The 12,227-nt window shown below is 40.9% G+C and overlaps 1 protein-coding gene across 17 annotated transcripts in view; it reads left to right on the forward strand.

Moving 5' to 3' along the window:
- DLG2 (discs large MAGUK scaffold protein 2) overlaps positions 1 to 12,227 on the forward strand; it is a 929,335-nt gene that overhangs the window by 726,049 nt on the left and 191,059 nt on the right. Inside the window, exon 1 of one of the 17 annotated variants that reach the window (XM_060018182.1) lies at positions 8,401 to 8,660. The exons of the other annotated variants lie outside the window; for them this stretch is intronic. The gene's annotated coding sequence lies outside the window, so the exon portion shown is untranslated. Of the gene's footprint in view, positions 1 to 8,400; positions 8,661 to 12,227 lie in introns of those variants that run through there. 17 annotated transcript variants of the gene reach the window in all.

Consider the following 12,227-nt stretch of genomic DNA (forward strand, 5'->3'; position numbering starts at 1 on the left):
GGGGGATTGGGTTCAGGAATCCTGTGGATACCAAAATTCGAGTATGCTCAAGTCACTTATATAAAGTGACATCTTATAAAAACTATATAAAATAACATCTTACGGAAGAACCTGAACGAACCTTTTGGCCAACCCAATACTTGCATATAACCTATGCACATTCTCCCATATACTTTAAACCATCTCTAGATTACTTATAATACCTAATACAATGTAAATGCTATGTAAATAGTTGTAAATACAAGGTAAATGCTATGTAAATAGTTGCTGGTGTGGTAATTTCTAGTCTTGCTTTTTGGAACTTTTCTGGAACTTTTTTTTTCAAATATTTTCGATCCACCGTTGGTTGAATCATGGATGTGGAACCCACAGATACAAAGGGCTGACTGTACTTGGTCTGTGCTGCTAGGTGCTACATGTATAAATGAGTTTAGGTCTTGTCTGTCAAGGAGCTCATGTTCTTCTCCAAAGTGGGTATATGCATCCTAAGGGTATGCAAGATGATAGTCTTTCTCTTTATAGTAACTTTTCATCTCAGCCTTTAAATTTCTGTTTTGGTATAGGATTTATAATGTACATACTGTGTCATAGTAATATGGTTGTACATCCTACAGTTTATAAATATATAAATATTCAGATAATGGAAGGTGTGCTTACATTTTCTTTAAATGATGTTGACAAAGTTTTGAGAAAACTGGTTGAGAAGGATTTGGTATGAGTGATGTAGGTTCTTATTCAGAACGAGGCAACTGTTTTTAGAACATGAATTAACAGTTACTCTGGTGTCTATTTTGTGGCAGGTGGGAAGCAAGATATTTCACATTTTAAATTTCAGAATAACACTTATAACAGCTGTATGTTAAGTACAATTATCTCCATTTTATAGATGAGGAACGAAGTTCAATTCAGAGGAGATAAACAACTTGTAAAGGTCAGCTTGAATGAATCAGGACTGTCTAACTATAAAGCATGACATTTACCACTTCAACCTTCATTGCATTGAAGAAGTCCATGAGAAAGGAATGATTATTCTCTGGTATTCCTAAACTCTGAAATTAGTCTTTTTTCCATCACGTGTACTTAGTTTATTGAGTGGTAAATGGATAAAATTCCACTCCCCCAGAGATCCATGATCAACCCCTTCCCCGCTGACCTCTGCACATCACATGCTTCTCACTCTGATTAGAAATCTTCTTAATTAGATATCTCCTAGTCAGTCATCCATCAAGACTCAGCTTAGACCTCACCTCCTCCAGGAAGCCTTCTTGACTTCACCTCCCAGACTAGGTGAGATGCCCTTCCTCTAGGTATCTATAGCACCCTAATGAGTCCTTATAAAATATGCTAGCTGTGTAGTTAGTTGTTATCTGCTTGTTACTCCCTGGACTGAAAGCCCCTTAGGGGACAGAAAATCTGACCTTGATTGTATTGACCTCCTGCCATCCAACATGGTAATAAGGTGCCTGAGACATAACAGACCCTCCATGAATATTTATGGAATGAAGAAATTCCTCCATCATTGATGTGCAGTCTGAGATAACTTCGGCAAAGAGATGGGTTGAAGTTTGTCTTTATTAAGGTTTCCCAGGATAGGGCAAATTGGTGGACATGAATTAGATTATAGGGGACCAGATAATGGTAAAACAAAGGAAGTAAACTTTTATATGTATGAAGGCTTTTTCTGGGTTTCTCCTTCTGAAGAGGGTACCTACTCTCACACCAATCAAATTTATATTAGTGATGTATATGATTTATCAGTATATTCCAGTTTCTCTCTATGTTTATATGAGCATATATATAAGCCCACACCTAGTCATGAACATGAGTTCATAAAAATAGATGGCCACAATTTCTGTAAACTATCTCATGATCACTGAAAGCTCAACAAAAGGATAGAGTTCATTAACACTCTTCATGTTGGCCCATCTTGCCAAGTCATTCAGTTGCTCTAAATCTTCTTTGGTCCTAAAGCTATTTCCCTGCTGGATGCATAAAGCTTTACCTCTTTCTTTAAAGGGAACTAGCATTTACTGAAAGCTTTTGCAATATTCCAGATATTTAACCGAGGTGATCTCATTTAATCCTCAGACGTTTGCACAAATCCACAGGTCCTGAACCCAAAAGAAAATGGATCAAGTCAAAAGCAAGTCAAGAATTTAGTGAAATAGAAAATCTTCACTAAGAAGGAAGAAGGAGAGGGCAAGACTAAGAAAAAGTCTGAATTTTGTTGAATTCAGTTATGAATGAATATTGTTAAATTCTTACACAAATTTGTTGCATAGCATTATACCAAATTAATTTGTTGGTAATAGATGAGAGTTTATGACCATTAGCACAGATAGTGTATATATGAGCAGGGAGGGACCTTTTCAGCTGATGGGGAGAAAAGCTTTCTTCTTCCTATCACCAAATATGGCTACATATGAAGGGTTTTCTTGCTTGCTGAAAAAGGACAGCATTTGAACAGTTGTTCCCAGATTTTTACATTTCATAGACCAGAAACGCTTCAGAACAAACTTTTATAGGCCAACAGAGTTGCCAAATTTTTATCTTGCCAATAAAATGAAGGACATTAAAAAAAAGACAAAAAACCCACGATCTATTTTCATCATCATTTCAGAAATAAAAAGACAACTTTTAACAGCAAAAACAATAAGAAAAAACAAAGAGTAGAAAAGACATAATCTCATAATAAAGAAAGGTCATTTTATCTTGAAAAATCACTGCATTCTATTTACTTTTCTCATTCTTTCTAGACCAACAGGGGTTGGGGACCAGCCTCTAAGAACCACTGCTACTGCTATGAGCAGGCTTTAAAGTCACACGGCTCTCAATTTAAATCCAGGCCCTACTTGATTACTAGCTGTGAAACTTGGGGCAAGTTATTCAACTTTTCTGAGCTGCAATTTCTTCATGTGTCAGATGAGGATAATATCTGACCGTATTAATCTCCTAGGGTTGCCATAACAAAGTACCACAAACTAGGTTGCTTAGAACACCAGAAATTTTTTGTCTCACAGTTATGGAGCCCAAAAGTCTGAAATCCAAGTGTCTGCAGGGCCATGCTACACCTGATGGTGCTAGGGAATGATCTGTTTCAGACCTCTGTCCTAGCTTCTGGTAGTTCCTTGGCTTTTGGCAGCATATCTCCAGTCTTTTCATGCCTTTCTCCCTGTTGCATATCTGTGTCCCAATGACCCCCTTTTATAAGGACACCAGTCAGTCACATTGGATTAGGGACCCACCATACTCCAGTATGACTTCTTAACTAATGACACCTCAGACAATTCTGTTTCCAAATAAGGTCACATTCTGAGGTATTGGGGGGTTAAGACTTCAACATATGAGTTTGTGGGGGGGAAATACAGGTTAACCCATAACACTAACTAAACTCATGGAATTCTTGTATCAGAGTCATTCAGGAGAGGTTGAATACATTAAAAATACAGTAGAGGGCTTCCCTGGTGGCCCTTTGAGGAATTTATGACTTAGGGACAGTAAGTAATTTATGCAAGGATATATAACTAAGAAGTAGTGAAGGACTTCCCTGGTGGCGCAGTGGTCAAGAATCCGCCTGCCAATGCAGGGGACCACGGGTTCAAGCCCTGGTCCGGGAAGATCCCACATGTCGTGGAGCAACTACGCCTGTGCACCACAACTACTGAGCCTGCGCTCTAGAACCCGTGAGCCGCAACTACTGAAGCCCGTGTGCTACAACTACTGAAGCCCGCGCACCTAGAGCCCGTGCTCTGCAACAAGAGAAGCCACTGCGATGTGAAGCTCACACACTGCAATGAAGAGTAGCCCCCGCTCGCTGCAACTAGAGAAAGCCCGTGTGCAGCAACAAAGACCCAACGCAGCAATAATAAAATATAAAATGAATAAATCTTAAAAAAAAAGTAGTGAAGATGTGACTTTGAACACATTTACTTAATAAATATTTAAAATATGTGTTATGTGGCTGACTCTGTTCTAGTGCTGGAGACTCAGCCATGAATGAACTAGACAAGGCCCCTGGTTTTACATTCCAGTGGAGGGAAGCAAAAGTTAATAAAATAAACAAATAAATATATAATATAAATTTAAGTAGAGATAAGTATTATAAATAAAAACAAAGTCCATTAAGAGAGTAGAGAATAATGGAGGGATAGAAGATGATGTTCTACACAGAATGTCAGGGGGTTAGATCTTGCATGAGGAGATATGTGAGCAGAATCCTGACTGTAGTGAAGGAGTAAATCCTAAGTGAAAGGGGAGCCACAGAATGGAACTGAGTAGGGAGTGATGGGGTCTGATTTTTGTTTTAAGAGAACCTGCTTGCTATGTAGTCAGTGATTTGTAGCAAGGCAATAGTCAAAGGAAGGAAACGAATTAGGTGAGGGCAGAAATCCATGTGAGAGATTATTGTGATATAGAGTGGGGAGCAGAGGTGGAGATGGAGAAAAGATTGGGGATATATTTTGAAGACAGAATTAACAGCAGTTGCTGATGAATAAGATGTGGGATATAAGATTTTTTTTAAAAGAGCCAAGAATGACCCCCAGGTTTTTGACCAGAGCAACTTGGTGAACAATTATGCCATTTTTTGAAATGGTATATATTAGGAGTACAGTAAATATGGGAAGGGTGTGGGGACCACAGGTTTAGTTTTGATGGTCAAATGGAGATGCTCAGATGTGGGATGCAGCTGGATATGAAAGTCTGGCATTCAGGGCACAGGCTAGGACTAGAGATCTACATGTGGTAGTCTTTAATCCATAGATGGCATGTAAGCCTTGATACTGGTTGTTGTGGCCTAGGGAGTGAGTATAATGAGAAAGGCCTAATGATGAGCCCTGGGACACAAGAAACTTGAAAGATCAGGAAGTGGAGAAGGACTCAGCAAAGGAGACTGAGAAGGATGAATTAGTGAGGTAGGAGGGAAACCAGGGGGGGGTCTCAGGAACCAAGTTTAAAAAGTGGTTGACTCAAGGAAGATATAAGTCATTGTGTCAAAGAGCTGTGGAGAGATTGAGTAAACAGAGGACTCCACTCTGGCCATTGCTTTTGTTGGTGAACATGTCATTATTTACCTTAATAAAAGCAACTCTAGTGGAATGGTGAAGGTGAAACCTGACTGAAGTCAGTTAAGGCGAGAATGGGATGTGAAGAGGTAAAAACACCGAGAGTGGACACTTACATTTTTTGTTCTCTGTTATCTCAATTTCTTAGAAGCAGTGAATATAATAGTTAAGAGAGTGGGCTCTGCAGTCTTAGAACTTCAGTCATTTTTCTGATTGTGCCAGTCAGCTAACCTCTCTAGTCACCGAGTCCTCATCTACAAAGTAGAGATAATAGTACAGCTCACTTCAAAATGTCATGAGGGTTGAGGGCTTCCCTGGTGGCGCGGTGGTTAAGAACTTGCCTGCCAGTGCAGGGGACACGGTGCAGAGTTTGAGCCTTGGTCTGGGAAGATCCCACATGCCACGGAGCAGCCAAGCCCGTGCGCCACAACTACTGAGCCTGTGCTCTACAGCCCGCGAGCCACAACTACTGAAGCCCACGCGCCTAGAGCCCGTGCTCCGCAACAAGAGAAGCCACGGCAATGAGAAGCCTGTACACCGCAACGAAGAGTAGCCCCGCTTGCCGCAACTAGAGACAGCCCACAAATAAATAAATAAATAAATCTATTAAAAAAAATGTTGTGAGGGTTGAATGAGAGATGCAAGTAAAGTTTTAACACATTGCCAGCCCATAATAAGTGTCAGTAAATACCAGCACTGTCACTAATATAAGCAAAGTACTGGTGCAGCTTCCAGGCTCCACATAGTTCATTACGTCTGGGAGCAATTGGTGGCGTGAGGTGGTAATTATGACAGAATATGTGTTATGATGATCCTTGATGGGGACAGAACAGTGTGTTATAATACAAAAACTATATGAAGACTCATCCACAATAATTTTTCATGGGGTGTTTCATAATGGTGGAATAGCCAGGCAGCAGGGGGAGAATGGCTCTGAAGGGGATTTTGGGGGATCATGGTAGATCAAGAAGCTGGAAGTCATGGAAGGACTTAGAGTAGACCAAGCCACATGAAGCCATACGTGGATAACCCACATACTGATATTGGAAGTAACCCTTTATCTTGTAATCAGTTATTTATTATTTACTCTTTGCTACACACAGTGTTTACACCTGGCTTTTCTTACCAGTTTAGAAACCCAAGTCCCTCTTCCCCTGACCCTCTAATTATGTTGCATACCTCTGCTTCTACAGTGTCTAGTGTTACGGTCATGAAAGAGGGGGCACCTCATCTACATATATCCATATCCCCTAGTAAGATGCTTAGAGGAAAAAATAAACAAGGAGAAAGTAGTCCATATGTGAGCAAATTAAGTTGCCCACTCGGTCATTCTCTAGAAACACAGAGCTAAGAAAGTCTCTCATACTTAATCCTGCATAGCCTGGAAAATTATAGCATCACCTTGTCCCACAGAGGGCTACTGCTGATGTCTCTCAAGGAACATTGATTGCATACCTTGGAGATAGCAGTCTCTTATATGGATGAACTCACCTGGTTGGAACCTGTCAGGTGGCCAAATCCTGGTTTATATTGAGTTAGGACAGGAGTTTGCGGTGGAACTTTTGAGACAGAGTACCTGTTTCCTTGCTTGGCACACCTTGACTTAGTGGCAGTAGGCAGCTGTGTGCAAAATTTCATTGTTGTTATGTGGCAGGCGCTTGTTTGAAACAGGTGAAGGAAGCCAAGTTAGTCTCACTGTGGATAGCCAACAAGCTGTTAAGTATGCTTTCCTGGGCTGGTGAGTTCATTTGACTAACAGCAGAAGTGGAGAGCTGGGGACCTGAACAGGCAGCCTCGAGCAGAGCCCCCGGGCCTGCCATTCTCTGGCAGAAAGTCCCCATATTCCTGGTGATGTTCTTCAGTCTGGGTGATAGACCTCTCTGGGGTTGTTTCCCTTTTTCCACCGGCTGGCAGATTCACAGTCTTAGCAGAATCCTTGGCAAATAGTAGTTGACATGGAAAAAGACACTTTAAGGAGAAGGTGAGGCAGAAATCCATTTTCCAGAAAGAAGTGTGGTAAGAATAATAGCCAATAGTTTTGGGAGTATGCATTATAAACCAGGCACTACATTTTCTTGATGTACTTAATCTTGCAAGGTAAAAATTATCATGCCCATTTTATAGATAAAGCAACCCATGTTACTGTAAATCAGTGACAAGGCTAGGGTTTAAACACAAGGCTGTTTGGTTCCTAAACCTGTGCTCTTCCTGTAATTTCTACAAAAGGCCATAGTAAATAAATCTGCTTGCATCGCTCATCTGCCCCTACAGTTGAATGTGAAACACTGCTTGGGATAGGATGATACGTTTAAGAGTGTGGGCTCTGAAACCAGGTTGCCTGGAGTTGATTCCAGCCCTGCCACTTAGCATCTGGGATCCTATTTGGATGTGTTAACCTCTATGAATCTCAGTTTTTTCATCTGCAATATGTTGTTTATGCTAATACCTACCTCGTAGGAATGTTTTGAAGATTAAATAAAGACTAAATGAGGCTGAGCACCTAAAACACTGCCTGGCATATGAGAAGTGCCCAATAATAGCTATTATCATCAAAAACATGATTTCTAGTGTTGATATTCAGTGAACCTAAAGAGGTTATATTGACCTTGTCAGAGAGGAAACAAAAAGCTCAGGCACTGCTCCTCCATGCTACCTGCCTGTTAATGATTTCTGGCCAATCAATGGTACTGTTCCTGATAATCTGCATGTCTCTCGATTTTCAGGGCTTCCTTGCTCTAGAGGTAGCACAGTAGGATAGGATAGAAAGACACTGTTTTGACATCAGAAGACCTGGGGTTTGGGGTCAAGCTCAAATCGTATTTGGAAACTGTGACCTGTGCAGGTCATTTTGTCTCTCTCGCTACGGGTTCCTCATCTGCACAGCTAGCGGGTTGAACTCCCGAACCTCTAGGGCTCCTTGCATCCTCCATTTCTGTGAACATTGGACAAAGTCACTTAACTTCTCGGGTGGCTCATTTATACTGTAGCACTGCTGAACCTTTCCTGGTTGCTGAGGGGCTCAGGGAGAGTGAAGTGTTTGGTACACTGTGACAGGCTATGCAAATATGAGGGCTGATCTTTACAGAATTATTAATGAGAATTAAACCTGAGTAGTATGCCTCGCTATGTGTGCGTTGGAGACTCAGGGGCTTTCATCCACGTTTTGCCATCTTTGCCTACCCCCCACTGGGTTGGGTGGATCCACCTTAACAAGGTGTGGGGGAACACAAGTGGAGGATGGGGTGCGGTACTGATGGTGGGAAAGCGTCTTATTGGTTAATGCTGGTACATCCCAAACACCGATTACTGTCACTGCTTCTCAGGCTGATATATTTATCAGGATGAGTTACAAGGAAATATATGTACCCAGGGAGAGAAGACGCTGCATGGTCACCCCCTGTGATGTAAAGTATGAGAGCCTAGGAGGGGCTGTTTTATAATTCATCAGGTTTTGCTAGTGAGTTCTGCCGGAGTCTTAGTTATAAAGGCAAGTGTGAACTGGACGGCAGACAGGAGAACCTGGCACCAAGGAGACGGAGAAGCTGCCTTTGGTGCCTCCTGCCTCCTCCCTGCTTTGTTCCAATAATTTTGTGCTCGGTAAGTTCCCTGGCTTTGCAGCTAATCGTTGTTGAATAAGCTTGGCAAATGAATCTGTAGTTTGGAATATGCACTTGCTGTCAGAAGTGTGTGTCAGTGTTTGGGCTTCTGACAAATTCCACAATTCTATTAAATGAGCAAAATAGCTTAAAAGATGAAACAAAAGCCGACAAATCAATTATTCACCTTGATCCTTGGAAGGCTGCTTTCTTTGGTTGCTAAAGTTTCTCTGGTTTCATTCTGTCAGTTTCATCTGTTGGGTGAGCTTTGAAAAGAACAAGTCTCTTTGTCACGAAATTGTTTTTCCTAGCTGCCAAAAGGAGGTATGTACAGGGCGGTTTGTCCATCCCCACCCCCCAGCTTACCCTCCCCAGCAATCGGTAAATTCTAAAACAGACTGTTTGCCTGGTAACCAGCTCCGACAGAGCTGAACCTATGCAAGGCAAGATTCAAATTGTAATCTTTTGTGTGAACAGAACTGAGGGACTCTGAATAATTGTCATTGTGGAGATTATTGTGAGACTCGGTATGGTGGTAGTCCCTGCGTTTTGCCGGAATGGGATCAGAATGTGAGCAGATTTGCATTTGGCATGCCTGTTGGTGGTGTGGGAGAAGGAGGAAAAGAAAAGACTGGATCGTTATGGAAAGAGCTGTACATCCCACCCGCAGGACAGACAAATGCAGAAAGCATGGCAGTTGTATTTGCGTAACTTGGGGCTGTTTTCTCTAGTTTCCTATTCCTGTTAATAATTACCTGAAGCTGTGTTTTGGTCCACATCTGGGTATGCTCCAGGTCCTGGCTCCAAGCAGAGTGAGCGCTAACTCCTGATCAGCTAGCTGTAGGAAGTCATTTCCTCCTCAGAAGGAAAGAAGCGAAAGCTGTACCTTCCTGGACTCCTTTCTGCCGTGTTGTTTGCCTCTGTCCAAATCTCATGGAAACCAACAGATTGACGTACTTTTTTTTTTTTTTTGCAGTAGCAGATTTAACTGTGGTGTCATATGGCATATTATGTATGGAAAGGAATAGCAAGACATTTTTCTGAATGTTTCAAGTGTGTCTGGCTTGTTGACATTTGCTTTATTTCACTGGCAAGGAGCTACTGTCTTCTGAACCCATAACTGTCTGTCCAAAGCGTTTACTTTATGCATAATTGCACTTTTTCTTTAGATGTGCAGTCTGTAGATCTGACAAGAACATCCTCTTTATCCTCAAGGAAAGCAACTCGTTTTAACATCTCCTTGAAAAAAATATGCATTTTTTCCCCCCACCAGCTTGCTCTTTGCTTTTTCTTGATAAATATTTTGGTCATCAGTACCACTATACTTCCAATAAAGTTGTTTCTTCTTTCCTAGTACACTTTCTGATTGCACCAAAACTTGGCAAATTTGGAATATGGAATGTATCTTTTTTTTCAGGAACACATTTTCCAGGCATTCTTCTTTTGTCCATAAATAGCTTTTCCATATTTTCCATTTCTCTGAATAAGTTCTGCTTAAAGAGCAGAGGAGTGATGTATTACGGTTGGCACTTAGGGGTGTGTAACCTGAGACTTGGTTTCTGATCTACAAACTGGCTGCCCCACAAGGGGTCTGTAAAATGTCTTTTTGTCTTGTGTTCAGCTCAAAGCCTCCGGGCTACAGCAGTAATTATTAAGATAGGAAATTCAGCAAACCATTGCAGGTATAAACCAACATCTGCGTTTGATGGTCTGGTCAGCACGTGATGCTTGTAAAGCTCAGGACACACAGCTGAAGGTTCCTAAAAGTGTTAATATATCTTAATGCCAAGAACAATACAGTTGTAAAGTACCTTTGTGATGTATTGCACGTTGAATTTTACTGTACTACATTTAAAAAAATCTCCTGCTAGAGCCCCTGGTTTATTTTGCAGCAGTACCTGGGTCTTGATTCAGTGTGGTTTTATGGAGAAATAAGCCAATGCACTAATTTCCATAAACTGAGTTTCTTCTCATTTGGTGGTGGTTTTTCCATCTTCCATCTTCTCCACCCACCAAGAATAAGCTCTTTCAATAGCAACAAAAGAAAATTTAGCATGAGTTATTCTCAGTTAAATTTACAGCAAGACAAATACGAACTGTGACAAGAGAACACGTACACACCAAAAAGCATGTATCTTAAAAAAGGGTTATAAGCCAAAGAGGCATGAACATTTTACCTATATGACACATATGATTTTCTTTGAGAGAGGTTGGCGGGGGTAGAAGGGGGCGAGGTTTACAGGAGCTGTTCTAAGACCTGGCTTCAGCAGTCAGCAGATGGAAAGGGCAGGGGCTTTGTGTCTCCATGGTCCCCACCTCACTCTCCTTATCTGTAAAATTGGGGAGGGGAAGTTAGGAAGATTACACCAGATAGATGATGTATGTATGTATAACCAATGGTGCACTGATTGGCACAAAGGGGACCCAGTAAAAGGTAGTCATTATGGTTAGAAGTTGAATTTTGTAAAATATATTAGCTCATTTTGATGTTGGTTTTGAAAGAAATACGCACATTAAATAGGAAGATTATAAAAAATTTTCTTGTTAGCAAGATACACTTCTGTCAGATGATTTTGTTTTTGTTTTTATTTTGGAAACCTAGTAAACACAGAATGATTACCTTTCAGTTCACATTTCACTAATTCTTAGAATGGTATCTGATGTCTACATAATTATTTAAAGAATAAACTTGATGTCAAATGGGGAGCATGGAGATAAACTGATACCAAATAATATTTCATAGCCTTCTAAGTTATTTGCTAAACAATGAATAGGCCATAATTCCAGCCCTGACATTGCATTAAAGTACCTAATTATAAATATCATTTATTACGCCCCAGGCACTGTACTGTCTGTTTTACCCACATTTTCTCATTTACTCCTCATTACAACCCTACCCGGTAGGTGCTATTTTGCTTCTCATTATCAAATTAGGAAACGAGATTAGAGAGAAGTTTATTTAAATACTACTAATTTAAATTGGCATATGGCAGTGCTAGAATCTGAACTCAAACCTGTCTGATTCTAGAATCTATACTGTAACCACCATGGTGGAATGATTCAATAGGATTTGCCCAGCTCTACATGGCTCCATTTTGGAATCTTGGCCCTATAGTTGCCTTGATTCTTCTCCCCACATATTTAACCTCTATCAGAGTTTAGGGAGTATAAAAAAATGAAGTAGGAGACTTTCATTGCTCTCATTTTTGGTCTGTGCCAATCAAGATCACTTTTTCCTGAGTTATCTTTACAATTCTCACCGAAGTATAAAATTTAGTATTAAAAAGCATGAAATTTTAAAAGGTCATAAATCTACCAAATTCAAGATAAGATCTAAACGTTACCCTGAATTAGCATTGTCCTTTCACCTGGGCAGCATTCCTCTGGCTTTAGAGGAGTCTCTGGGCCAAGAGGATGGGCCCATTTGCAGCTTGCTTTCTAGACCACATTCAGGGTAAACAGGATCCCAGAATTTCTTCCCCAGACAGTCCTGAGCCCACTTCCAAGGGTTGTACTCTGTGCCCACCCCGGGGCATGAGGAAATCCAAGGGGTTGCTATTTGCATGGG

The sequence above is a fragment of the Delphinus delphis genome, chromosome 8 (assembly GCF_949987515.2).
Source record: "Delphinus delphis chromosome 8, mDelDel1.2, whole genome shotgun sequence".
NCBI lineage: Eukaryota > Metazoa > Chordata > Mammalia > Artiodactyla > Delphinidae > Delphinus > Delphinus delphis.